At 38.6% G+C, this 25664-nt stretch overlaps 1 pseudogene; it reads left to right on the top strand.

Moving 5' to 3' along the window:
* Positions 1 to 13356: 13356 nt before the first annotated feature.
* Positions 13357 to 14517, top strand: LOC145499539 (uncharacterized; annotated as a pseudogene).
* Positions 14518 to 25664: the final 11147 nt, after the last annotated feature.

Below are 25664 nucleotides of genomic sequence, written 5' to 3' on the forward strand. Positions count from 1 at the left end.
TCACGATAGACTGGCAATTAAATTCCTCGCAAGCGTGTGGCAAGAGGAGCTAGGAAACTATGATGTCCTGAAGCTCTGCTATATCAAAATATATGCAGCTAGTTTTTTGCTGTGTAATGGAAAAGCTTTTAATCTTCAACATATGTGAAATTTAAAGTGGAGTAATGTACAGCTCATGTGAAAGAAGCATCCGTCGGAACACAACTTGGTCAGCGATATACGTATATAAGCTTAACGCGGAACAAACCTAAATTCGACACTGTCTTACTTCACTCAAACTGGAGCAGCTTACGACGAAAATACTTAAGCAAAATTCCAACAGACGTAAACGCGTTGAGTTGTGGGCCAAAAACATGAAAAATTTCGGGAATTTCGGACGCCATTTCCCCCGCGCGACATCCACAAAATTCCTCGCAGTATGTACGCGCGTGTGCCGCAGGCGATGGCGCAATTTGTTCTAAAAATAGAATTATTGTCCCATATCATGGGGACAACCCCAATACTAGAAATGGCGCGCGCTTACGGTCTCCGTCCCCGATTATGGCTCCTGGTATAGAGTCCTAAAGTGATGACGTCACAAAAATAAAATTTTTGAAATTATGGGATATGATGTCATATTCTTATAGAGGAACCTAACAGAGGCCCTCATCCCAAAAATTAGCTCTAAATTCCAATTACCGATAGAAATATAAGTTTGATAGCATCCCATACAAACCCTTCAAAATTTGTTTCAGTTCCTTCAGTTTAGAACTGACTCAAAATTAGAGAGATTTATATGGGGCAATACCAAATTTTCATCCTTTATATTTCGGCTGGGAATTACAATTAAGAGATAATTTTTGGCAAGGACGCTTTTTCCAAGGACGCTCTATTCGAAAATGGCGCGAAATCCCATAATTTCTCAATTTTTTTTTTTTTGGTGACGTCACACTTTAGGACTCTATTGCAATACTCCTAGTAGCTTCGTGCCGCATAAACAGAATAAACTGGATCAGGAAGCACCGACAGTTGAAACCCTTAGGCTCTCTGCTTCAACAGTGCTCTTGTCCCCTATTACAGCCACGTGTTCATTAGTACTGTCTGCCCGCACACATTTCTTACTTACTTTCTAGGAATGGACATCAATGTTATAGCTGGAAGACATTCGAAATTATACTCAAAAGATAAGATAAAGCTGTGTCCGGGAAACGCTAGGTGTATAAATTGCAGTCCGAATATCAAAATAAATAGGAAAAATAATAAAAAAAGAGAATTAAAAAAAGAATAATAACTGGAAAACTGGTGGGCAGACAGACTTTCTTACAGATATCTCAGAGAAGATTAGTGGTATCTAACTCTCCTTCATATTTCTGACCAGGAACTAGATGAAATTCGTGAGGGTTTTATCCAGGCATTTTGATTCTGAATGTCACATTAAGTGAAGCTAATGCTATTTATGCTTCACGGATATAACTGTTATACCGGGTTGGTGCACTAATGATACCACAAGTCACGTTGTGATTTACAACTGATAAAGTATTACTTCTTATGGTGGGAAAAATACATGTAACGGCTCTGAAAAAGAAACATAACGGTGGCAATAAATAGAAAGCGGCGAGGGTGGAGATTGCAAATGACGGATTGCAAGTCCTGACTTAAGTTCAGGGCGTACTATCAGAACCAATGTTTTGCTCTCACCTGAAATACAAAAGTGAAATGCTGGCACTAGTGAACAAACATAGTTCTTATAATGTATTAGGGAGAGTATCTCAGTAATAAATTGAAATGCTACTGTTTCAAACCTACAGATGTGTTAGCCACCATAAGTCCCGGAATGTCCCTCTAGGTAGATATTGAATAGCATTTGACGCCAATTTCCTGCGAACGAAAAGCACAATATAACTAACATAGCACATTATAAAACAAAACTGTACTCAACCGCTTGTAAAGTAACCTAACAATTTAAGGTCATCATGTTAAGACTGGACTAATTGGGAAATTGAAAGAAGAAGAATTCACTTGGACGACTGAGTTAGACGATTACATGCAAACATATGAAAGTCAGTTATCCCATGATTGACTATTTTCAAACTTAAAATAAGTTTGACTAACTTTGAGCTCATGGTTAAACTGGTTGTCACTTGAATGTGGCAAAATCGAAACTAAAGTAATCACCATAGCCAACATACAAATGACACAGACAATCCAGCTAGCCAGTCAAAACTAAAAAACTAAGAGAACTCGCATGGAACTATTCCAATGATATATCTATTTTCTTCAATCTAATTTAATTTAGTTAGCGTTTAGTCATACTGTTAGTCTATTATGAAAAAGACACTTGATTGTTTAATTCAAGCGTCGTAAAAAAAAATGAATATTTGTTTTTGCTGATTAAAAATGCACAAAACTTGCATCTGAATTACGGTAGTTCAATTCGTAAGGAAAGAATAAGAAATATCGGTCCAGCGCTTCGAAAGAGCTTTCTAGAGAAATATTTTTCGCTTTAATCCGGTCAGTACTTTGCGAGAAACGACTTTCGGGCGTTTTAAAATGGATTTCTTGTTCTCCTGTTGGTACTCTACAAAGTTTTATACGCGGAGGCTCTGCTCCAAGGTTCAAGCCGTTACTCTTTTGCATACCATTTTAATAAAAATAGATACCACTTTCGTACGCTTTTCATAAAATTACCCCTTTCACATACCTACTTAGAACACTGCATCTCTTTTATTAAAACTTTGGAATGAAGTTAATGGACCGTGTCACGGGAATACATCGAGCATTACAAAAAATAAATAAATAAATAAATAAAAAATAAAAGTAAAAGTAAAAATAATATTTTTTTTTCTTAGTTCAGGTTCATGTTGTACCAGGATGAAAGATTTCTTTACCTTTTCATATACCTCAACTTTTGAAACCTGAGCCTTTTTATATACCTGAAGCCTGAGAAAGGTACCCTTTTCGGGCGGTGCCTCTTTGTATTGGTCATTATAGGGAGTTCCCCCTCCCCCTTCTGGGTCTGATTTGCCTTAAAATGAATTTGGCCATAGAATTTGAGTAACCTTCGGATGAGCAAATAGGAAATAGTTTTCGTGCCCAACGCTTGGGAAATGTTTTCTCGATCCGAATGATACCTCCAGAGAAGCAGCATTTTTTTGGTTATGAACCTACAAACTCTGGTAAATATTTCGAAATTAATGGGGCAAAAATTTTGCACCGGGATGTTGGGGGCGAAATAATAACAGAAACAAGTATTTTAGCTGTCCTGCGCTTTAAAAGACCTTTCGAAAGAGATGTTTGTCGCTTCAATTCGTTCAGTACTTTCAGAGAAACGACTTTCCTTCTAGTGGATTAGAATATAACTTGGCTCTTCGTGTTAATAACTCATGTAGGGGACGACTTCTATTTCCGAAGTACACTTCGGAGAAGCATGTAGAAGACAATTTTCCTGCCCAGCGCTTTAAAATGATTTCTAATTATAAGGAGACTGAACTTCTTTTTTCCTCTTAACCCGTTGAGTTGGACGCTACCGGATGACCGCAGGGCATTGGTTGAGTGTTCTGTTCAGGCACACAAATGACCCCGAACCGTAAATGATCCCCAAATTGGACCGCCAATGATCCTAGAACCGGAAATGATTTCACAGCAGAAAGTTAGGAATGGCGTGCACTCCATAAAAAGTCCAAGGTGAAAAAAGGAAAAGTACCTCAAGCATAAAAGCAGCAATAAAAAACGTAAACATACTACGCAAAACACCAAATTGACATTTGTTGGCTGTATAAAGTTATCGATTAGGAAACGCACCGCAACAATGAACATGAATCTTCGAGGATGCCTCTGCTATCCAATTAACCACTATGAGCTTAATACCGTACGCTTCTATATACTTGCGTCCTAGATAGACACGGCCACTGGCTTCCATCAAAGACAATTTCATTAAAAGTGCACAAGATCAGATTTCTTCGTGTGGTTTACCGCAGTGTTCTTTAGATAGATTTATTTGCATGCCGTATGAGTAGAGCTGTCGATTCTGCTCATACAAATATATATATTTTTTACTGTCAATGATCCCCTCTATAGTCAATCCACTTGGGAATTCTAACTTGTCTCCAAATTGGAGAATATAGTGAACATCCTGTGTTACCGTACATCTCAGATCCGCACCCAATAAAGTCATTCAGGGAAGGACCTACAATCCCGGACAAAAAAGTTGGGACAGCAAGCAAGTTCTCCCCTCCCCGCCTTACAATGGAACATCAGTTTTAAAGTTGTGAAATTTGCATTCACATCGTAAATAATATACATTTTGCTTGCGTCACATATAGTAGCTGTTAGATTAATATATTATCACTGTAAAACTAAGAAAAACGCGAAAACCAGAAATATTTATGGAATATTGTTGTGTAGCAAGGAAAGAGCCAATTAAGCGTGAGAAAACTAAACCACAAACAGCAGCGAAAACTAGTTGTGATTTTCAGGTTTTCTGAGCCCTATTGTGATTGGTTCAGTACAAAATAAACCTTTCAGAATCAAATTAAAGTGTTCGCGGTTTTCTGAGTTTCAAAGTAATAATAATAATAATAATGATGATGATGATGATGATGATGATGATGATGATGATAATGATAATGATTGTACAGAATAAAAATCCTCTGTCCAAATTCCCGAGTCCACACATTTTCATCTTCTACTGGGGGGCGCTCATTTCCGGTCCGGGATTATTTACAGTACAACCTGAGGATCATTTCTGGTCCTGGGATCATTCGTGGCACAATTTGGGGATCATTTGCGGTACGTTTTGGGGATCATTTGCGGGCCTCATTAGAAGACTTGTACAAATCATGGGACTGAGACTAAAGATTAAAAATTAACATTCATAGTCATGCAAAGCTTAAAGTTGGTTTTAAGATATTAACATGGGGCAAGGGGATGAGTTCTTTAGATCATTATCTCTTGCCGACACAAAGCAAAATGTTTGGGTTAGAGTTAGTTTATGTGCGCGGAAGTTACGTTTGGTTTTGGTTTTACTTCTGATTTGATGACGGAGGGCCGCGTGTTTTAAACGCCCCGTCCACACTTGGCCGGAAAAATTTTCTAAGCGGCGTTTTTATTCTGAAAAGCCATCGTTGATTTTTTTCCTTTTACACGACGCCGGAAAAATTTGAGAACGAAACAATCATGATCAACGGCCACTTTGGGTTTGTCTTCGTGAACACCCTGTCAGAGAAATCACATGAGTATTGTGACGTCATCGTTTTCGAAAAGCTCTGTTTTCCAGATGTCTTTCCTCTACGTTAAATCAATCAATCAATCAATAAATCAATAAATTAATAAATCAATCAATCACTCACTCAATCAATAAATAATTAAATAAACTAGTAGTAATCAAGGATTAGGAGTGCGTTCTGCGCCTGTGATAATAGTTTTCTGTTGCTGAAATCATTATCTTTATGTGAACGGCTGAAGTTTTACAGACAGATATAACATACTGACAAAATCCGCTATTGGTTCTGTGGATTATTTGATTTCTTGCTTTATTGTTAGCAAGTTGAGGTCCCGTCTACTGAACTACGATTTGATGACCTTCGTGGAACATTCAAAATTCATACTAAACATCTCATTTTCACTTTTACTGTTAATGTTTAAGCATTAAGGCTAATTTTTAAAAAGAGTACTTGTGTTACATCTTGTATTCTTAGCCGGAAGCATTAATATCAGCTAATATCTGTAACATTTGCACTCGCGTGTCGGTTCATCCATGCATGGTTTATCGTAAACAAATTCCCGCGTGGGACTGGCAATAATTATTATTTCCGCTGATGAATAAAAATAGTCAGAATTTACATTGCTGTTCCTTAGTTCTGGTTTACTCTGATAGGTCTTGGCTTCAGAGTACTCTTCCATCGATTCAATTTTGACCTTCGCTGGATACAGACAGAACTATTCATGGCCACTGGAAATTTTAAAGTCAACAAATGTAAACAAAATAAAGGCGATGAAATATTGCTGTTCCCGCGGTTAACATCCCAAAGCCAAGGCAATTCAAAGTCGTGTTCGTTAACAGAATAAATAATTGTTGTCCCAGTTATGTAACAAAAGCACGTCATGTCGCATCCTGACCAAACAGGCCACGCACGGTCCAGATCAAAACTACTAGAAACGAGCGATCGCGAACGAACGAAAAAGAAAATCGTCTCGTATAATTATACGTGCTTTGCGATGATGTAATTTGTTTTTCGCCCGGCCGAAAAGTCTCACTCCAGTCTGCATTAGGACTGCATTCCTTTTTCTGTTGAATGCAATCAGAGTGAAAAACCCAGGAAAAACCAGTTCAAAGAAATTCCCCAAAACGTCGCCGAAAACAACGAAAAAAGCCACAAACGAGAACAAGAATGACGAAGCAGATAGACACGAAAACGAGGCCAAAAGCTCCTGAAAAAACATGGAGGGGCGGTTAATTTGCAGTGTTCTCTAAAAACCGCGAGTTTTTTTGGGCTTCAGACTATGGTTGGCCATTCGTTTCAAAATTACGACAGGGTATGCGCGGGTTTGTCTGCCGCGTATACTTGTTTACATACGTTACGTATGGGCTTTGAGCCCATATATACGAATATTTAGATCACGTATGTACGCATTTTTAAAGGGCCACATATTTGCGTAAACTCAAGCGCGAGGATATGAGAAATAAATGCCCAAATATACGCGTCCTACAAGGACCCATATATACGCGTGCTAAAATGCGCGTATATGCGGGTCTCGTAAATTACGTTGTAAATGCCAGCACGAAATGTGTCTTTTGTGGGAATGGTTGTTCGTGTATGATAGCAATGAAAAGTACTTTAACAAGAAATCGTCAATACGGCGGCAGTGGTAAAATACCTTGTCTTGGTTTATCTGCTATTTAACAAATTGAAGTCAGTTTATTATGCTTCTGTCCTCTTATTCAAGATAAATTGCGTCATAGCATTGTCAAAGTGGCTGTGGAACCACGAGCCGCAGGCGAGAGGTTCCGCAGTAAACTTTGACAATGTTATGAGGAAATTTATCATCAATAAGGGGACAGACGCATAAAAAACTGACGTCAATTTGTTTTTACAATAACAAGACCACAAAATGGTCAAAAAATGGTCAAGTGAATCTTATTCAAAATGACGTGAACATTGTCAATACCTTTTCTCGCTTTTTGATTGGCTACTTCAAAAAGTCTATAAAATCTCATTGGTTGAAAAATTGACAGCTGAAAGTTGAACTGTTGAAAGCTTGATTAAATTAAAATTTTTATCCGTCTGTACTCTTATTGATGATAAAAATCAGCCAATCAGCGCGCAAGAAATGAGACAGTTTTTGTAAAATTAATGTTTGTTACTGCAGTTCTCCAGTGAATGAACTTCTAGAAACAGTTATGCGTCTTTTGAAGCACTATTTCAAAAACTCGTGCTTCGGGTTTCATCAGGTTTCCAAACACGAGAAACATTTGAAACCCGAAGCACGGGTTTTTGAAATTACTTCTCCAACAAAGAAAATTAGTTTAAAATATTATTTGAATGAGTTTTTTCAATTCAAATATTATATTTGAGACGTGAAAATGTGATTCTATCACCTAATTGCTGCTCTGTGGCAATTTTTGAATATTCATCAATGTCACGTTGTTACCTAGCTGTTTGTCAGTTCTGAGCGAACACGTTGCTTTGCAAAGCAAATGGCGGAGTGCAGATGTAGACCTCCTAAAACTCGCGAAGAGGAAAAGAGTGGCCAGCGCTAATCCGAGGTAACGTGTGCGTCCAGTCTGTTAATTGCAGGGGTAGATAGTAAATTGGTACGCCTTAGAACTGGGAATTTCTTTAAACGTTAGTGCCATTTCAGGTTCGGAAGTGTACAGCACGGTTGAAAGCAAACCAAAAGACGAGGTCGCCACCATTGAACGGGAATTTAAATTTAGAGAAGAATGGCCCTTTCTGTTTTGGGGAGTTTAATAACTGTACCCAGACGACGATCGAATAGTATCCCATAACAATATTTTTTACGTACATGACGCAACATCGAAGTTATCATAGATTTCAGCGTGAAATAACATGGTTTTCTCCGCGGTCTATTTCTTATTTTTATTGCAGAAAAAGGTAAGAAAAGTACATTATTTAACTCTTTGACACGATTATAATGATTTGTGAATGTTTAAGAGCACAGCCTTATTATAATATTACGATGGCCCAGAAGGCTCACAGTTCAGTTGTGATTTTTCACAGTTCAGTTGTTTTATTTTTCACAGTTCAGCTGTGATTTTTCATAGTTCAGTTGTGATTTTTGAAACAGTTCAGTTGTTATTTTTCACAGTTTAGTTGTGATTTTTCGGCTGGACGAAAGAGACTGGAACTTAACATACGGGAACTGAGACAGGCGAGTGTTTTTCTCTCGCCATTTTAAAAGGCGGCAAAGTTGTCCTCTAGTTTGTGTTTGGCAGTGCTTGGCGTTTTAAACGATGGATGCTATAACAAGGGAAAATGTCCGAGAGGAAATAAGACGTTAGGGTGAATCTGCCTCTTCGAGTTCTAAAGCAGCGACCCGTGAACCAAACCAACGAACGGTAAGCCGACTGTCTGGATTGCGCGACCGCCTCAGAGGTCAGTCAAGAGGGAAGAAAAGAAAGACCGATAAAGAACATCGAATTCAAGTTCGCTGGATTCATTATGACAAGAAGTCGGAAAGTTTTTGTTCCAGTTCGTCAGAAGAATGGTGACGGAAACTGGTTCGTTGCTTATACTGCGTCGGAACCTCCCACAGTTGAAGAACTGAAGCAAAAAGCCACTGCTTTGTTTTTCCCTGACGGGAAAAGTGCTTCCGCTGGCTCTGTTCACGACATGCTCCTAGATATCTGCGACACAATCACCCAAACGGTTATTATTCGATTTCCTGGTGAACGAACTATTGAAAGTTATTTAAAGGAAAATGGTCCTTATCCGTCGACAACTTACCGCTATCTAAGATCACAGCACCAAGCCACATTCTTTTCACAGCTTAAAGCAGACGAGGAAAATTTTGAACGGCCAGTCAACCTGAATACTTCGTAGGTAGCATCAGATGCTGGTAAGCGCGTTGTTTATTCAGTATGTAGCTGTACGTATTTGGAAGGTGAAGAATGCATTCGATGTGAGCAGAACAGAGAATATGAGTTTTCTAGGATCGCTGATGGGGGAATCCATATGCTACAGAAACCTCAGAAACACCAGAAAACCCAGTTTTACTAACTATGGATGAAATAAGATCTAGGCGGGTAGCACTACTTTCAAATGGTGTGGCTGAAACAGAGTCAGAAGGATCACATGGCAATGTGGCTGATGAAACCAGTTACCGAAGGTTTACAAATGAAGAGAATTGCAGTTGTGATGAAGGCTCTTTAGAGCAGGATTCTCCATGTCCCTCTTCATCAAGAGATCTTCCAGAGAGAGTTCTTACAGTTCACAGTTCAAAGATCATGCATAAGAGCTGAATTGATCAAACATTTTAAAGACCCAAGTGTAATGAACCGTAATATTGATTTTAAAGTGATTAACGAAAAGGGAGAGTTTGAACAAGGTGTGGGTGTTGGGCTAATTTGTGAAGTGTATACTTTATTCTAGAGTGAATTTTGTGTCTCCATGACTTTAGGAAAGAGAGAAAGAGCTCCCTTTGTTAGACATGACCACTTTGTTGAGGAGTGGGAGGCTGTGGGGAGAATTTTAGTTAAAGGGTTTGTGTTTGTCTCCTATTTTCCCACCTTTTTGTCAAAGGCTTTTTTACGCTACTGCCTCTTTGGCAACCAAGTTCCAGATTCCATGTTTGTTGATTCATTTACAAAATATCTATCCCCAGTAGAGGAAGAGTTCATTGTAGATATTATAAGGAAGAATCAGCTTCCAGATGATGAAGACGAATTTACTGATTTTCTTGAAAGATTCAAGTGTAGAAGGGTGGTTACCACTGAAAACCCTAACCAAGTCATTCTTGAAATTTCCAAGCAGGAACTAGTTCAGAAACCATATCTCATGATTTCATCTTTGCAACCTTTTGTACAGCAGTTGAAGCAATATCCCCAGTTCCAAACTATTTCAGCCGTTGAGGGCTTCTATGTTAGTCTTCAAACTACAACGAAAAAGGTGCTCTCTTGTCTCATCTCAAATCTACAAAGTGAAGGAGAGAGAGATGCATTTAAGAGGCCCTGAGCCTAAGAAACGACCGATGATTTCCGGCTAAAAAATAAAATCGGCCGACTTTTATCTCCCAAGTAGAGGTTACCGAATACTATTTTAAAATGAATTTCTTTTGTTTCAGTTTCGCTTTAAACCAAAAATATCGAGCCGCAAACTTTTTCCGTCTGATAGCAGCAAAATCGGGCCGAAAATAAGCCCCCGCAAAAAACTGTTCAGAAATAACTATCGCAACGCAAAATAATGAGAAAACTACACATTGTTGAAGAAAAAGGCCTTTTAATGCAATATCATTCGATAAACATCAAAAAACTGCCGAAGCGATTAAAAAATAAAGTTTCAAATATTGCAGAGTAAATTAGATGGAGCGTTGGAGCTGATTTTAAAATAATTATTTCTCAAAAGTTCAACGCTTTTGAAAGCAATCACAGTGATGAATCAGGCATTAGAGGGATATACATCACGTTTCTGGAAAAACATTTTTCGGCCAACGTATATTGACCTTGTACAAAGCTTTCAAAGTTACCGTATTTACCGTTATCCTGCTACTTCGGCGAAACACTTCTCTTTTGCCAATACGGCCGTGGATAGTGTGTTAAACGCCACTTTAAACCTTGCTAGGCATCCAAAGACCATGCTAAGTAGAAGGACGTAGAATTAAAAGAGAAAGGAAGATGAAAAATACGCAGAAAAAGAAAATAACTTGAAATTACCATCTGCTCACGAAAGTTGAATCTGGAAAATGTCGTCGCGTGACAGCGGTCATTGACACCATTTGTATAAATAGCGGCGGAATCCAAACGAATGCACAGATAGGAAAACAATTTTTCCCGGCCAGAAAACGTTTAGTGGAACAATGTTGTGTTATTTTTCACAAATGATGGTCACTCAATAAGAAAAACTTCCCCAACCGCCAAACCGTTTAGGCCGCAGCGTGATCTGAGTTATGGGGTCACGACTGGATCCTTAGCCGCTGACCGCCCGAAGGACATTGCAGACTCGTTTTCCCACGGTCTTGCGACTTGACGTGACAAATGACGTCGATGGCCACTGTCACGCAACGACATTTTCCAGATTCAACTTTCGTGAGCAGATGGTAATTTCGAGTTATTTTCTTTTTCTGCGTATTTTTCATCTCCCTTTTTCTTTTAATTCTACATCCTTCTACTCAGGATGGTCTTTAAATGCCTAGCAAGGTTTAAAGTGGCGTTTAACACGCTATCCACGGCCGTATTGGGAAAGAGGAGTGTTTCGCCGAAGTAGCAGGATAACGGTAAACACGGTAACTTTGCATAATTGACGAAAATTAAAAAGTATCTTCATAGAATGACTATTCGATATATTTCGAACATTGCTTTTTTGTCGTTGTTGGTGTCTTCAATTACTTAGCCTTAATACTTTCCAAAGAATAAAGAAAGAGGGAAAATCGATGGTTAAACTGACAACCGTTTACATATAGCGTCACATTATCCCCTGTCATATTTTTCGGCTTAATCCCCGTAAAAGGTGCAAAAGCTCCTGCGGTGGACCTTTTGAAGATTAACCCCTAAAATGTACGACGAGCACCCCCGTTATTTTTATATGAGTCTCTTCCCTCCCCCCCCCGGGGGGGGGTGGGAATGAACAAAGTTTGCATGCCGTGTAGCGCGACTTGACTTCGGCGTGCTCTTACGTACCGTGCCGAACTGAATTTATAGCCTGCTGCATTAGCTGCCGTTTTTAATATATTGTAGCATTTAAAATGGCCTTCAGCAAAGCAAGCGTCTTCCGATCTTCTGCGCGACTGATTGAACTCCACGTTTGGAATCAAATTTATTTGAGGTCGGAACGGCAGAAACGCGACGTTTGGACTAGGGCAAATTCCAACCGAGGTCAGATCGCGGGATCGATTTCAAACAGTCTTACTCTATTTTTCAAGAAAACCTGCTTCCTTGGTCTGGCTGGATCACGTTAATAAAACCTCTTCGTTTCATTTCGTGTATTTAATTAATTCGTTTTCCGTCAAGATCAAAATCGAGACGCATGCTAAAATTTACTCTAAAAGACCAGTCTCCTTTGGAATATTTGCAGACTGATCGAGTGTATATAAAAGTGAAAGACAAACCCTGATATGTCTCTATTATAAGCAAGTGTCTAAACCTCAATAACCTAGTAATTCCAATTGGAGCAAACTGAAAATAAATATTAATATTACGTGACGCCAGTCACGTAATACATGTAGCGTGTTTAGTCTATGTGACTTTGAACTTATATTCTGCGCTTTTTCTGTAGTTTTATGTACCTTGCGTGAAATAATGAAACAATGGTGTAATAACGACATGGATCAACTCTCGTATTGTATATTTCCCACAAAGCATGGCCCACAAATGGAACAAAAACAGATTAGAGTGTTCAACAATAGAGTTCTTTGAACATACCGCATTATGAAAATTTGAGAAAAGACTGTCGCGAACTTTTGCTTTTTACTTGCGTGAACCTCCATTACCCAGAATTTTTTTTTTCATATTATTATAGGAGAAACGACACTCTTTTGCACAGTACTTGTTTTAGTTCCATATCGGACATACCAAGACGCGTTTTAAGCCCGTAAAACTACGCAATTTTTGCTGTTTTCATAGGGGCTTGAAAAGGCAATTCTTCAATGGTCGACGGAAGCCTTCAAAATGCTTGAAAAATTTAAAACTTCCTATTGTTAGATAGAAGAAAAGTAAAACTCTTATGCTAAGTTTACCCCGAGTTCTAGTTTTGTAAATTGTTTCAGTGCGAATACCGAGAACTTTGTCAATTTTCCAGATATTTTTTGTATATTTAATAAGGCAAAAAAGGTATATTTTCGTTTTTTTGCGAATTTCTCGAAGACTTTAAATTCTAAGAAAGTCGGAATAATATTTTCGAAAGTGGCTCCCCAAAAGCGTTCTTTAGGCAAAGTTTCAGGATTTTCGATTTTTCTAACCTGACCAGCCATCCTCGATATTTTCATGATCAGTCAGTGACTCTTAAACAGTGTAGCAGTGCTAAACTCCTTTTCTTACTGGGTCTCTTCTCTCAGTTTTCTGTCTAAGAAATAGGGTTCTGCTGTCGTTTCTACTCTGATGATAAAGAATTTTATATTGTTTAAACCTCACATGAGTCCCAATTCTTTGCAGGTTGGCATGAGGCAGCTGACGGGCGAGGACTCTCTGAGTTGGAGCGATGCAACATGATATTAGATGAGTGGATATCCGATGGCATAAGGAAAACCCAGACTTTTCAACCGATGTCAACAAGTATGATGATTTAAATATGCAAGTGAACATACACAATTACCACTAATGGATTCAATACTTAACGATATCAAAAAACAAATGAATCAAAACTTGAAATCTACTTTCATTGTACATGCTTTAGTACTCTGTTGTTCTTATAAATAAAACATTTAAAAGAAAGATTTAGAACGCCTTTTCTCAAAAATCCAGTTTTTATGTTAAGTTTAAACCAGAAGGACATTTGACAACTTAATAATGTGTGTTACTTGGTGGTAATTTGTAGGCCAATCAAAGGAATTTGTGGATTTTCACGAGAGACCGTCATTGCAGTCACCACCAACATTGAGAGCATTGAATTCCGCAGAAGAGAAAATGGCACTCATGGCTTTGAAGAACATCCACGTGCTGGCACAACAGATCCCGTTGAAACGCGCTGCTGCATCGTTACCTAGGTCTCATTTTCACTTTGAAGGAATTTAAAGCTCTCTGGAGGAAACTGGTAAGGTGAGGAAAAACAAGTTAATATTATTGATATTAGTAATAATACTAATAATAACAATACTACTACTACTACTAATATTATTATTATTATTATTATTATTATTATTATTATATTTCTTATTTATTTCATCGGGGAATTTACCAAGAGGATTGGAGATGACTTCCCAGTTTACCACTGGACGGCAAATGAACGATATAAAGAATGGGAAGAAGAATTGCCTTCCTTCAATGAAGCACCAGATGTGTCAGACAACATTGATGCTGCTGAACATCCCCTTAGGCTCAATCGTCTGACCTTAAGCAGGAGAGAAGACTCTTCTATCTTCACAGCAGGCCGTAGCTTTCTTCCCGCCCGAAACCAGACAACAATTCTCCAGAGGCTTTATAGGTCTGAAGGACAGCTACCCCCCAAGTTGTGATAGTGATCCTAGTGAATATACTTAACTAATATAGTCAGGGCTGTCAATAAGTTGCACAGCAGTTGCGGTATGAAAATCTTTTGTTCATCCAAAGCAGCAATGCTGTGTGTTATGGGTTGTGGCCCTTGATGACAACCCTACTATAATGCCTATATCCATTTTTGTGGCAGGCAGCAGTAATTTACACAGTTTCACCTGGCCGATAATATTATAATCAGTACATGATTTCAATGTTAAAATTGCATAATACTGTAAGCAGTAATTGATTACAATGTTAAAATAACATAATACGGTAATCAATAAATGATTACAATGTTAAAACAACATAATCCTTTTACATGTAAAATACCACAAAAATTGTTTAAAAAGGGACCAGGGAATGAAAATTGTTTATCAAAATCCTTGGTGTCAAAGTTTGTAATAGTTTTGAAGTTAAATAGCCAAGCACAAGTCACTGTTATATTGGTTGTTGTTATCATTTTTGCTCCATCGACCTTTCTTGGTAATTGTTACTGCAGAGTAAAGTCAAAAATCCCTGATTTTCGGTATCCATTGTCTCTTTACGAAGCACAACTTGTAGGCACTAACTTCAACCCATTTGATGGCTTTCGTCAACTTTGGAATTTTTTCCACTCCACAGTACCCAATGACAAGCCAAACTCCATTGTACAGAACTTCAAATGTGATGGCATTTTTGTCTGTCAAATTGCTTGTTTCAAAAGAGGCTGTAACTGAGATATTTTCCTATGTAGACTTCAGTTCCAAACCTTTTTCTAGGGCATCGTGGTATCTAGTTGCCCAGAATGACCCTTTAACATTGAACGATTCTGTGAAGTACTCGACTTCATCAGGATCAGACAGGTGATCATCAAGATCAGCAAAGTTGTCTTCTTGCTCATCCTCTTCAGGAAAACATTCGTCTTCGCTGATTACAGGGCTACCCTCTTCACTATGATCAGACAATAATTTGGTAGAAGTCTCGGAATTCATTGCCACTAATCAGTAAGCGGTCGAAGTGGAACAGTTACAGTGGTAATCGTCGATTTCCACTGGTGGTAAACGATTGTCAAGCGGAGAGGCTTTTATCACACTCGGTCTCACGTACTGAGCGGCGGGAGCAGGTATTAATTCGAAAGACCGAAGCAATGATCTGGTCAGTCCATCTCCTATAAGATCACTTGGGTCGAGACATTGTAAAAAAGGAACAAGCAGGAGGGTCATGAATTGTGCCATTATTTGAGGATGTCTTCTAGCTGATATAAAATACTGTTTTAAAAAAGACCTCACACCTCCGCAATGCCGCGTAGTTAAAACACAAAAGCAACTCCGGAGATCACAAGTCTCGGTTTACAAGCCTAAAAAAATCACAGAATCTTGAGAACTTACCGTGATATCACAAGAAGAACTTATTCGTATCAGCACAGCGCTTCTTACCCCAGCGAATAATTCGTCTGTAGGCAAATTCACAACAAACACAGGGACGAGAGCCCTTCCTCGTTCGTCCATGCTTTCCATATAGCTTATATGTATTTCCCGACAGATCAACGAAACAAAAGCAAAACCCTTCACTGTAACGGCAAAATTCTCCTTTGAAACGCAGCGAATATAAACTAACTCGGTACTCTTTAAAGCAGAAGCAACGGAATCCAAACAAGTGTGAAAGCACGCCATAGCTTCATCGCGAGAGCGTGGAATAAATGATGACGTCACGTAGGCAGTGATAATCGAGAGGTTAAGCATGACGTTGACGGCAGACGGCAAACGGCAAAGACAACTTCTGATTTTGAGTTCTTTTCTTCTAATCCGTAAATAAAGCACACAAAAATGGAATAACGTGTCCTACTATTCATTGCAAATACAAATAATTTCACTCTACTGTACACGCAGCTGAAGAGAGACGGCAAAAGTTTTGTTTTTGCCGTTTGCCGTAAACGTCATGCTTAACCTCTCTAATATAAACCTAACCGAGATGCATCATGGGATACTACTCGATCGTCGTCTGAACTGTACCGTTACATTTAACGCCAGCAGTAAATAATTTAGGTTTAAAGTTTGTCTTGTAAAATGTGTGATTAAATAAAAGTGTTTATTGTCATGTGTTTTTCTTGCTTTATCAATATACAGATTAAGAAAATTTGCATTCGTGTTTGAAATTATTTCAAACACGACCGTGGTTTTCAACTCGATTTTCATTGAGTTTCTAAACCCATCCACCTGAGCAGAATAAGACACTCTGCTTGGAAAGAGCTGCATGAATAATTAATGAGTTTGAGAATGCCTGTTCAAGATTTTATCCTCACGCCGATCGTCGTGAAGTTGCTGTGGATTATTCTGTACATCGTTTAGTAGCCTACGTAGTTTGGAGGTTTTTAGGCAATTTGAACGCGCTAAGAAAGCGGCAAAGCTGCGATAACGAGCGCCAAATGCGGTAAAGCCAAGAGAAGCCTGGGAGGTTCCTGCTCGTTTTCGCGGCTTTGTCGCTTTGTGCGCTCGCGCTCAAATTGCTTAAAAGATTGCTAAACCGCCAAGCTACGCAGGATTATCGTTTAGTTGACTCATTGGACAGAGGTGCCCAGGCGAATGCTGAGACGATAGATCATACTGAATGTTGGGTTATTATACCCAACCCGAAAAACATTCATCCACAGCAAAGCCAATACAGTATTCCCAGCCGTGTACTATTTCTTAATAAACATCAAATAATCTTACAACATAAAAGCTGGTCTGTCAGTTGATTTTCTGTAATGTTTTCTGAATTTCAATGTGTCTATAAATTTTATGAAATCGTCGACACAGCTATATGTAATTGTATATTTAACCTTCAATAATTCGTCAACTAGACGACCAAAATGACTTGAACAATCGCTTACCATTTGCACTAACAAACATAGGATACCCTCAATAATTTAAATAGGACAATCATATGACCCTTGGAGGACATTTAGTTTATTTGTGGCCCGAGTAGCATCATTTACGCCCGAGCGGAACAAGGCCAAATCGTACAAATTTATTTAATAAGAAAAAAAATGTTTAACAGAGCTGTAGCATGAAACTATGGTATGGAAAGTTGTTGGTACAATACGATCAGCTAGACATGAGCCAAATAAAAGTCTTTTTTGTGTACAATACAAGTCAAATATAATCTAGTTTTAAAAAGATTGGTAACAATGATTAGCAAAGAGACAGTTTATATTCAAAAATAATAGTCTTCCCGTTCACAGGTAATGGACACAAACTGGCTTTGCTAATATCATTAAATAAGTTACAGCTTTTAGTCGCTATCGTCGCTCTCGATTATTCGGTTGCGTTTGTGGGTTGATGGGGACAGTTCTTCATACTTTCTGTGATAAATGTTCATTGTTCCAATCTGAATATGTTGGGTGCAATTTTGGTACGGCTGTGTCAAGGAAATAATGGTTTTGGAGAAGGGAATTAGGGTAAACTTTGAATAGGAATGGCTGACGGACCGGCGACATTTTGCCTTCTGATTCCTGAAGCTTCTTGCCGAACAGCGAGTTGTGACTGCAAGGTGTCACTTTAAATCTTTCAACACTCTCTTTTTTGTGCACGTGTTTTCTCGCTGATGTAGAGGAAAGGCTCCATTCATCTTTGTGCTCTGTGATTACACAGATTTTCCTTGCGTCCACACCGGGCTGGAACAAAGAATTAACAGTTGATGTACGAATTTCAGTGATATGTGTACCACTCCGATAACTCTGCTTTGATAGAAATCCTTGCCATCATCTTGCTAATGGTATTTCTTCCCAGAGGCTCATTTCTGTACGAGTGTCGGGCGCTTGCAAGTTTATATTATTGGTGATAGCTTTGCTTGAAGTCTGAAACAGTGCCTTGGGGTCGGGATGAGTCTTGCCGAGGTAAAAATCAAAAGCAGCAACTGGAAAAGTGCTGTTGAAGTTTCGTACATACGAACATCCGAGTATGACTGCTCAGACTGTTTAGCACCTCCTTAGTAATTTCTAGTTTGTTCAGCAAGTTTTTGATAATGTAATAGCCTCCAGTGTCATCAGTTTTATTTCAAATGAATGCCTTGTAAGCTTCCGCCATTCCACTCTGCCGCCGCGAGAAAAATGAAAACACAACCAAAACCAAATAAACTCAACTAACTTATTCCATTCCATGAAGTATCGATTCAATTTCTGCATGTTTCCTGACTCTATAGATGATTTGTGTTTTGGTTTCGCTTTGTTTTCTTTCGTAAATAACTTGACCTTCGCATCAAGCGTTTTGTAGGCAGGCAAATGACCACTTTCGATATATTAAAATTCAGCCTAACACAATACACCTCTGCATGAGGCTCTGAGGAATAAATCCCACAAACTCTGTATTTATTACCAAGAGCCTCGCACTGAGGTCTATTGTTTTAGGCCGAATTTCAATATATCGAAATTTGCCTATTATTGAATTTGCTGTCTTGCAAAATGTTTATGTTTCGGCTGACTGGAGAACAGGTTAGATGGCGATAAATGGCCGCTCTAATTCCACTCAATGCACTTGGAGTTAATGCTTGGCCTGTCTCTGTTTTCACTTCAGCGAAGAACTTTTGCAGAATTTCACGCAAGTCCATTGGACCTACTGTTTTGAGATCCACTGTAATTTTTCTTTTCTCGCACCATTTCTCGAACTTTTTTCACTGCTCACTCAGTTGTTCTCTTGGTGTTTTTCGCTTGAGATTTTTGCTCAATTTCATCCAGTTGCTCCTTGTCTAAGTATGCGTTTTGATTGGAAAGAAGCTGAAAATTTGGAACTGTTTCCATTTTAAAATAAAGTTCCCAAAACGTCAAAAGTTCACTACAGACCTACAAAGTGAGCAAGTGTAAACTCATCCACAAAAATTTGCGCCCAACTCGGGCATTGAAATGATTTAGGCAGGATCTTATTGGCCGAGCGAGGTTGTTTTACATCTCTGCAACGAATAAGAATCAGGGCGGCAAACGCATATTAAGCAAGCACATTTCACGCCTGGCCCGCAAAAAGGCGCATTTTAAGAGGGCAGTTTGAGATTTGGGCGCGCGTATTACGCTTTCTGCTGAAAGTCTGTTAATTTGTTCCAAGCTGCCGCGATTATATTCAATTCGTAATATGAACAATCCATGATAAAGCCGTTTATTTACTATGATAATAAAGCATCAAATATTTTCGCCCGCGGGAAATTGGTTTCAACCCATCACGTGACTGAATATTCCCCAGCTAAGAGTGGGGAATATCTGAGGATATTCCCCAATTTTGACAAAAATGCTCTAATATTTGTCTTTGGACATTATCTGTTCCTCGAAGCTCACTGTCATTGTCGTTATTATTATTGTTTTTAATTCATCAAAAAATGTTCAATCCGAATGCAAAAGACACCTCAAAATAAGTGATCCGACCGACTTCCGGCACGAAATCTCGCATAGAAGTGAAGAGAGCGTTGATAAAAAAAAAAAAAAAAAGAAAAAGAAAAGGAAAAAGAAAAAGAAAAACTGGCATTTATAATTTTCTTCTTATTTTCGCTTTTCGCAAACCACTGCTCAATTGTCACAAGAAACATCGCAGTACATGTATCGAACTAAAACTTTCAGTCTGGCTCGAACTAAACACTTGAAAAACCAGACAAAAAAGACGAAATAAATCTTAGGCCCAACTTTCAACAACGGCTAATTATGTTATTCCTAACTACACATTTCCTCCCCCTTTTTACGACCAGTTCGCCATAACATTAAAACGCAAGAGGCTGAAAAAGACCTCCGAAGTTTTCTCTCCACTTCCGCCGGAATAGACAGGAAAAAATGGCCTATTCTTTTAAGACACGCGCTCGCCCCAGGCCGTGCAGTCAATCAAATAACAATTAAGTAGTAATATGTTACTACACTAATAAATACTACACTATATGGGTTGACCTGTCAAAGCAAATGCCTCACCTTCCGAGAATAAAATCTGCCAAATGCATGGCTTACAGTTGGATCGATATGGAAGTGCATGGAAATTAGCAATTAGTGCTTTATAAAATGTTTATCGATATACTTACAGCCGCAACAAGTATCGAAGACTGGAAAAAACGCCTTCTGATAAATTCTGAATATTATTTCCTGCCAAGTCTCTGCAATAGAGAGAGGGAAACAAGTTAAAGACAATGTAGCATTAATAGTAAGATGAAGAGTACACATTGTAATATCATGATTAAATAGAGCTAGCATTTTTTTTTTTAAATCAAACATAGAACATGTAACTAAACCAAATATCTGTCATTATTCAAACTGCTAGCTACCAAAATGGCGTCGTATTTCCGAGCAAACTTAGTGGGTTGATTCAATCGCATCTTATACAACGATGGGTGACAGATAGAAGCCGAAAATCCTATGAATTTAATGTTCGATTCATATATTATACTTTCATGGGAAAGCGCCCTAAAGCGGCCATTACGGTTTTGTATTATTTGAGTTTAACTATAGGTGAATTTTATAGCAAATAACTTAGCAATGACACCTTGATTTGCTTATGTCATTGAGAGCGAGAGCCCTTCCTCGTTCGTCCATGCTTTCCATATAGCTTATATGTATTTCCCGACAGATCAACGAAACAAAAGCAAAACCCTTCACTGTAACGGCAAAATTCTCCTTTGAAACGCAGCGAATATAAACTAACTCGGTACTCTTTAAAGCAGAAGCAACGGAATCCAAACAAGTGTGAAAGCACGCCATAGCTTCATCGCGAGAGCGTGGAATAAATGATGACGTCACGTAGGCAGTGATAATCGAGAGGTTAAGCATGACGTTGACGGCAGACGGCAAACGGCAAAGACAACTTCTGATTTTGAGTTCTTTTCTTCTAATCCGTAAATAAAGCACACAAAAATGGAATAACGTGTCCTACTATTCATTGCAAATACAAATAATTTCACTCTACTGTACACGCAGCTGAAGAGAGACGGCAAAAGTTTTGTTTTTGCCGTTTGCCGTAAACGTCATGCTTAACCTCTCTAATATAAACCTAACCGAGATGCATCATGGGATACTACTCGATCGTCGTCTGAACTGTACCGTTACATTTAACGCCAGCAGTAAATAATTTAGGTTTAAAGTTTGTCTTGTAAAATGTGTGATTAAATAAAAGTGTTTATTGTCATGTGTTTTTCTTGCTTTATCAATATACAGATTAAGAAAATTTGCATTCGTGTTTGAAATTATTTCAAACACGACCGTGGTTTTCAACTCGATTTTCATTGAGTTTCTAAACCCATCCACCTGAGCAGAATAAGACACTCTGCTTGGAAAGAGCTGCATGAATAATTAATGAGTTTGAGAATGCCTGTTCAAGATTTTATCCTCACGCCGATCGTCGTGAAGTTGCTGTGGATTATTCTGTACATCGTTTAGTAGCCTACGTAGTTTGGAGGTTTTTAGGCAATTTGAACGCGCTAAGAAAGCGGCAAAGCTGCGATAACGAGCGCCAAATGCGGTAAAGCCAAGAGAAGCCTGGGAGGTTCCTGCTCGTTTTCGCGACTTTGTCGCTTTGTGCGCTCGCGCTCAAATTGCTTAAAAGATTGCTAAACCGCCAAGCTACGCAGGATTATCGTTTAGTTGACTCATTGGACAGAGGTGCCCAGGCGAATGCTGAGACGATAGATCATACTGAATGTTGGGTTATTATACCCAACCCGAAAAACATTCATCCACAGCAAAGCCAATACAGTATTCCCAGCCGTGTACTATTTCTTAATAAACATCAAATAATCTTACAACATAAAAGCTGGTCTGTCAGTTGATTTTCTGTAATGTTTTCTGAATTTCAATGTGTCTATAAATTTTATGAAATCGTCGACACAGCTATATGTAATTGTATATTTAACCTTCAATAATTCGTCAACTAGACGACCAAAATGACTTGAACAATCGCTTACCATTTGCACTAACAAACATAGGATACCCTCAATAATTTAAATAGGACAATCATATGACCCTTGGAGGACATTTAGTTTATTTGCGGCCCGAGTAGCATCATTTACGCCCGAGCGGAACAAGGCCAAATCGTACAAATTTATTTAATAAGAAAAAAAATGTTTAACAGAGCTGTAGCATGAAACTATGGTATGGAAAGTTGTTGGTACAATACGATCAGCTAGACATGAGCCAAATAAAAGTCTTTTTTGTGTACAATACAAGTCAAATATAATCTAGTTTTAAAAAGATTGGTAACAATGATTAGCAAAGAGACAGTTTATATTCAAAAATAATAGTCTTCCCGTTCACAGGTAATGGACACAAACTGGCTTTGCTAATATCATTAAATAAGTTACAGCTTTTAGTCGCTATCGTCGCTCTCGATTATTCGGTTGCGTTTGTGGGTTGATGGGGACAGTTCTTCATACTTTCTGTGATAAATGTTCATTGTTCCAATCTGAATATGTTGGGTGCAATTTTGGTACGGCTGTGTCAAGGAAATAATGGTTTTGGAGAAGGGAATTAGGGTAAACTTTGAATAGGAATGGCTGACGGACCGGCGACATTTTGCCTTCTGATTCCTGAAGCTTCTTGCCGAACAGCGAGTTGTGACTGCAAGGTGTCACTTTAAATCTTTCAACACTCTCTTTTTTGTGCACGTGTTTTCTCGCTGATGTAGAGGAAAGGCTCCATTCATCTTTGTGCTCTGTGATTACACAGATTTTCCTTGCGTCCACACCGGGCTGGAACAAAGAATTAACAGTTGATGTACGAATTTCAGTGATATGTGTACCACTCCGATAACTCTGCTTTGATAGAAATCCTTGCCATCATCTTGCTAATGGTATTTCTTCCCAGAGGCTCATTTCTGTACGAGTGTCGGGCGCTTGCAAGTTTATATTATTGGTGATAGCTTTGCTTGAAGTCTGAAACAGTGCCTTGGGGTCGGGATGAGTCTTGCCGAGGTAAAAATCAAAAGCAGCAACTGGAAAAGTGCTGTTGAAGTTTCGTACATACGAACATCCGAGTATGACTGCTCAGACTGTTTAGCACCTCCTTAGTAATTTCTAGTTTGTTCAGCAAGTTTTTGATAATGTAATAGCCTCCAGTGTCATCAGTTTTATTTCAAATGAATGCCTTGTAAGCTTCCGCCATTCCACTCTGCCGCCGCGAGAAAAATGAAAACACAACCAAAACCAAATAAACTCAACTAACTTATTCCATTCCATGAAGTATCGATTCAATTTCTGCATGTTTCCTGACTCTATAGATGATTTGTGTTTTGGTTTCGCTTTGTTTTCTTTCGTAAATAACTTGACCTTCGCATCAAGCGTTTTGTAGGCAGGCAAATGACCACTTTCGATATATTAAAATTCAGCCTAACACAATACACCTCTGCATGAGGCTCTGAGGAATAAATCCCACAAACTCTGTATTTATTACCAAGAGCCTCGCACTGAGGTCTATTGTTTTAGGCCGAATTTCAATATATCGAAATTTGCCTATTATTGAATTTGCTGTCTTGCAAAATGTTTATGTTTCGGCTGACTGGAGAACAGGTTAGATGGCGATAAATGGCCGCTCTAATTCCACTCAATGCACTTGGAGTTAATGCTTGGCCTGTCTCTGTTTTCACTTCAGCGAAGAACTTTTGCAGAATTTCACGCAAGTCCATTGGACCTACTGTTTTGAGATCCACTGTAATTTTTCTTTTCTCGCACCATTTCTCGAACTTTTTTCACTGCTCACTCAGTTGTTCTCTTGGTGTTTTTCGCTTGAGATTTTTGCTCAATTTCATCCAGTTGCTCCTTGTCTAAGTATGCGTTTTGATTGGAAAGAAGCTGAAAATTTGGAACTGTTTCCATTTTAAAATAAAGTTCCCAAAACGTCAAAAGTTCACTACAGACCTACAAAGTGAGCAAGTGTAAACTCATCCACAAAAATTTGCGCCCAACTCGGGCATTGAAATGATTTAGGCAGGATCTTATTGGCCGAGCGAGGTTGTTTTACATCTCTGCAACGAATAAGAATCAGGGCGGCAAACGCATATTAAGCAAGCACATTTCACGCCTGGCCCGCAAAAAGGCGCATTTTAAGAGGGCAGTTTGAGATTTGGGCGCGCGTATTACGCTTTCTGCTGAAAGTCTGTTAATTTGTTCCAAGCTGCCGCGATTATATTCAATTCGTAATATGAACAATCCATGATAAAGCCGTTTATTTACTATGATAATAAAGCATCAAATATTTTCGCCCGCGGGAAATTGGTTTCAACCCATCACGTGACTGAATATTCCCCAGCTAAGAGTGGGGAATATCTGAGGATATTCCCCAATTTTGACAAAAATGCTCTAATATTTGTCTTTGGACATTATCTGTTCCTCGAAGCTCACTGTCATTGTCGTTATTATTATTGTTTTTAATTCATCAAAAAATGTTCAATCCGAATGCAAAAGACACCTCAAAATAAGTGATCCGACCGACTTCCGGCACGAAATCTCGCATAGAAGTGAAGAGAGCGTTGATAAAAAAAAAAAAAAAAAGAAAAAGAAAAGGAAAAAGAAAAAGAAAAACTGGCATTTATAATTTTCTTCTTATTTTCGCTTTTCGCAAACCACTGCTCAATTGTCACAAGAAACATCGCAGTACATGTATCGAACTAAAACTTTCAGTCTGGCTCGAACTAAACACTTGAAAAACCAGACAAAAAAGACGAAATAAATCTTAGGCCCAACTTTCAACAACGGCTAATTATGTTATTCCTAACTACACATTTCCTCCCCCTTTTTACGACCAGTTCGCCATAACATTAAAACGCAAGAGGCTGAAAAAGACCTCCGAAGTTTTCTCTCCACTTCCGCCGGAATAGACAGGAAAAAATGGCCTATTCTTTTAAGACACGCGCTCGCCCCAGGCCGTGCAGTCAATCAAATAACAATTAAGTAGTAATATGTTACTACACTAATAAATACTACACTATATGGGTTGACCTGTCAAAGCAAATGCCTCACCTTCCGAGAATAAAATCTGCCAAATGCATGGCTTACAGTTGGATCGATATGGAAGTGCATGGAAATTAGCAATTAGTGCTTTATAAAATGTTTATCGATATACTTACAGCCGCAACAAGTATCGAAGACTGGAAAAAACGCCTTCTGATAAATTCTGAATATTATTTCCTGCCAAGTCTCTGCAATAGAGAGAGGGAAACAAGTTAAAGACAATGTAGCATTAATAGTAAGATGAAGAGTACACATTGTAATATCATGATTAAATAGAGCTAGCATTTTTTTTTTTAAATCAAACATAGAACATGTAACTAAACCAAATATCTGTCATTATTCAAACTGCTAGCTACCAAAATGGCGTCGTATTTCCGAGCAAACTTAGTGGGTTGATTCAATCGCA

Source organism: Orbicella franksi, chromosome 10 (genome assembly GCF_964199315.1).
Source record: "Orbicella franksi chromosome 10, jaOrbFran1.1, whole genome shotgun sequence".
In the NCBI taxonomy this organism is placed as follows: Eukaryota; Metazoa; Cnidaria; class Anthozoa; order Scleractinia; family Merulinidae; genus Orbicella; species Orbicella franksi.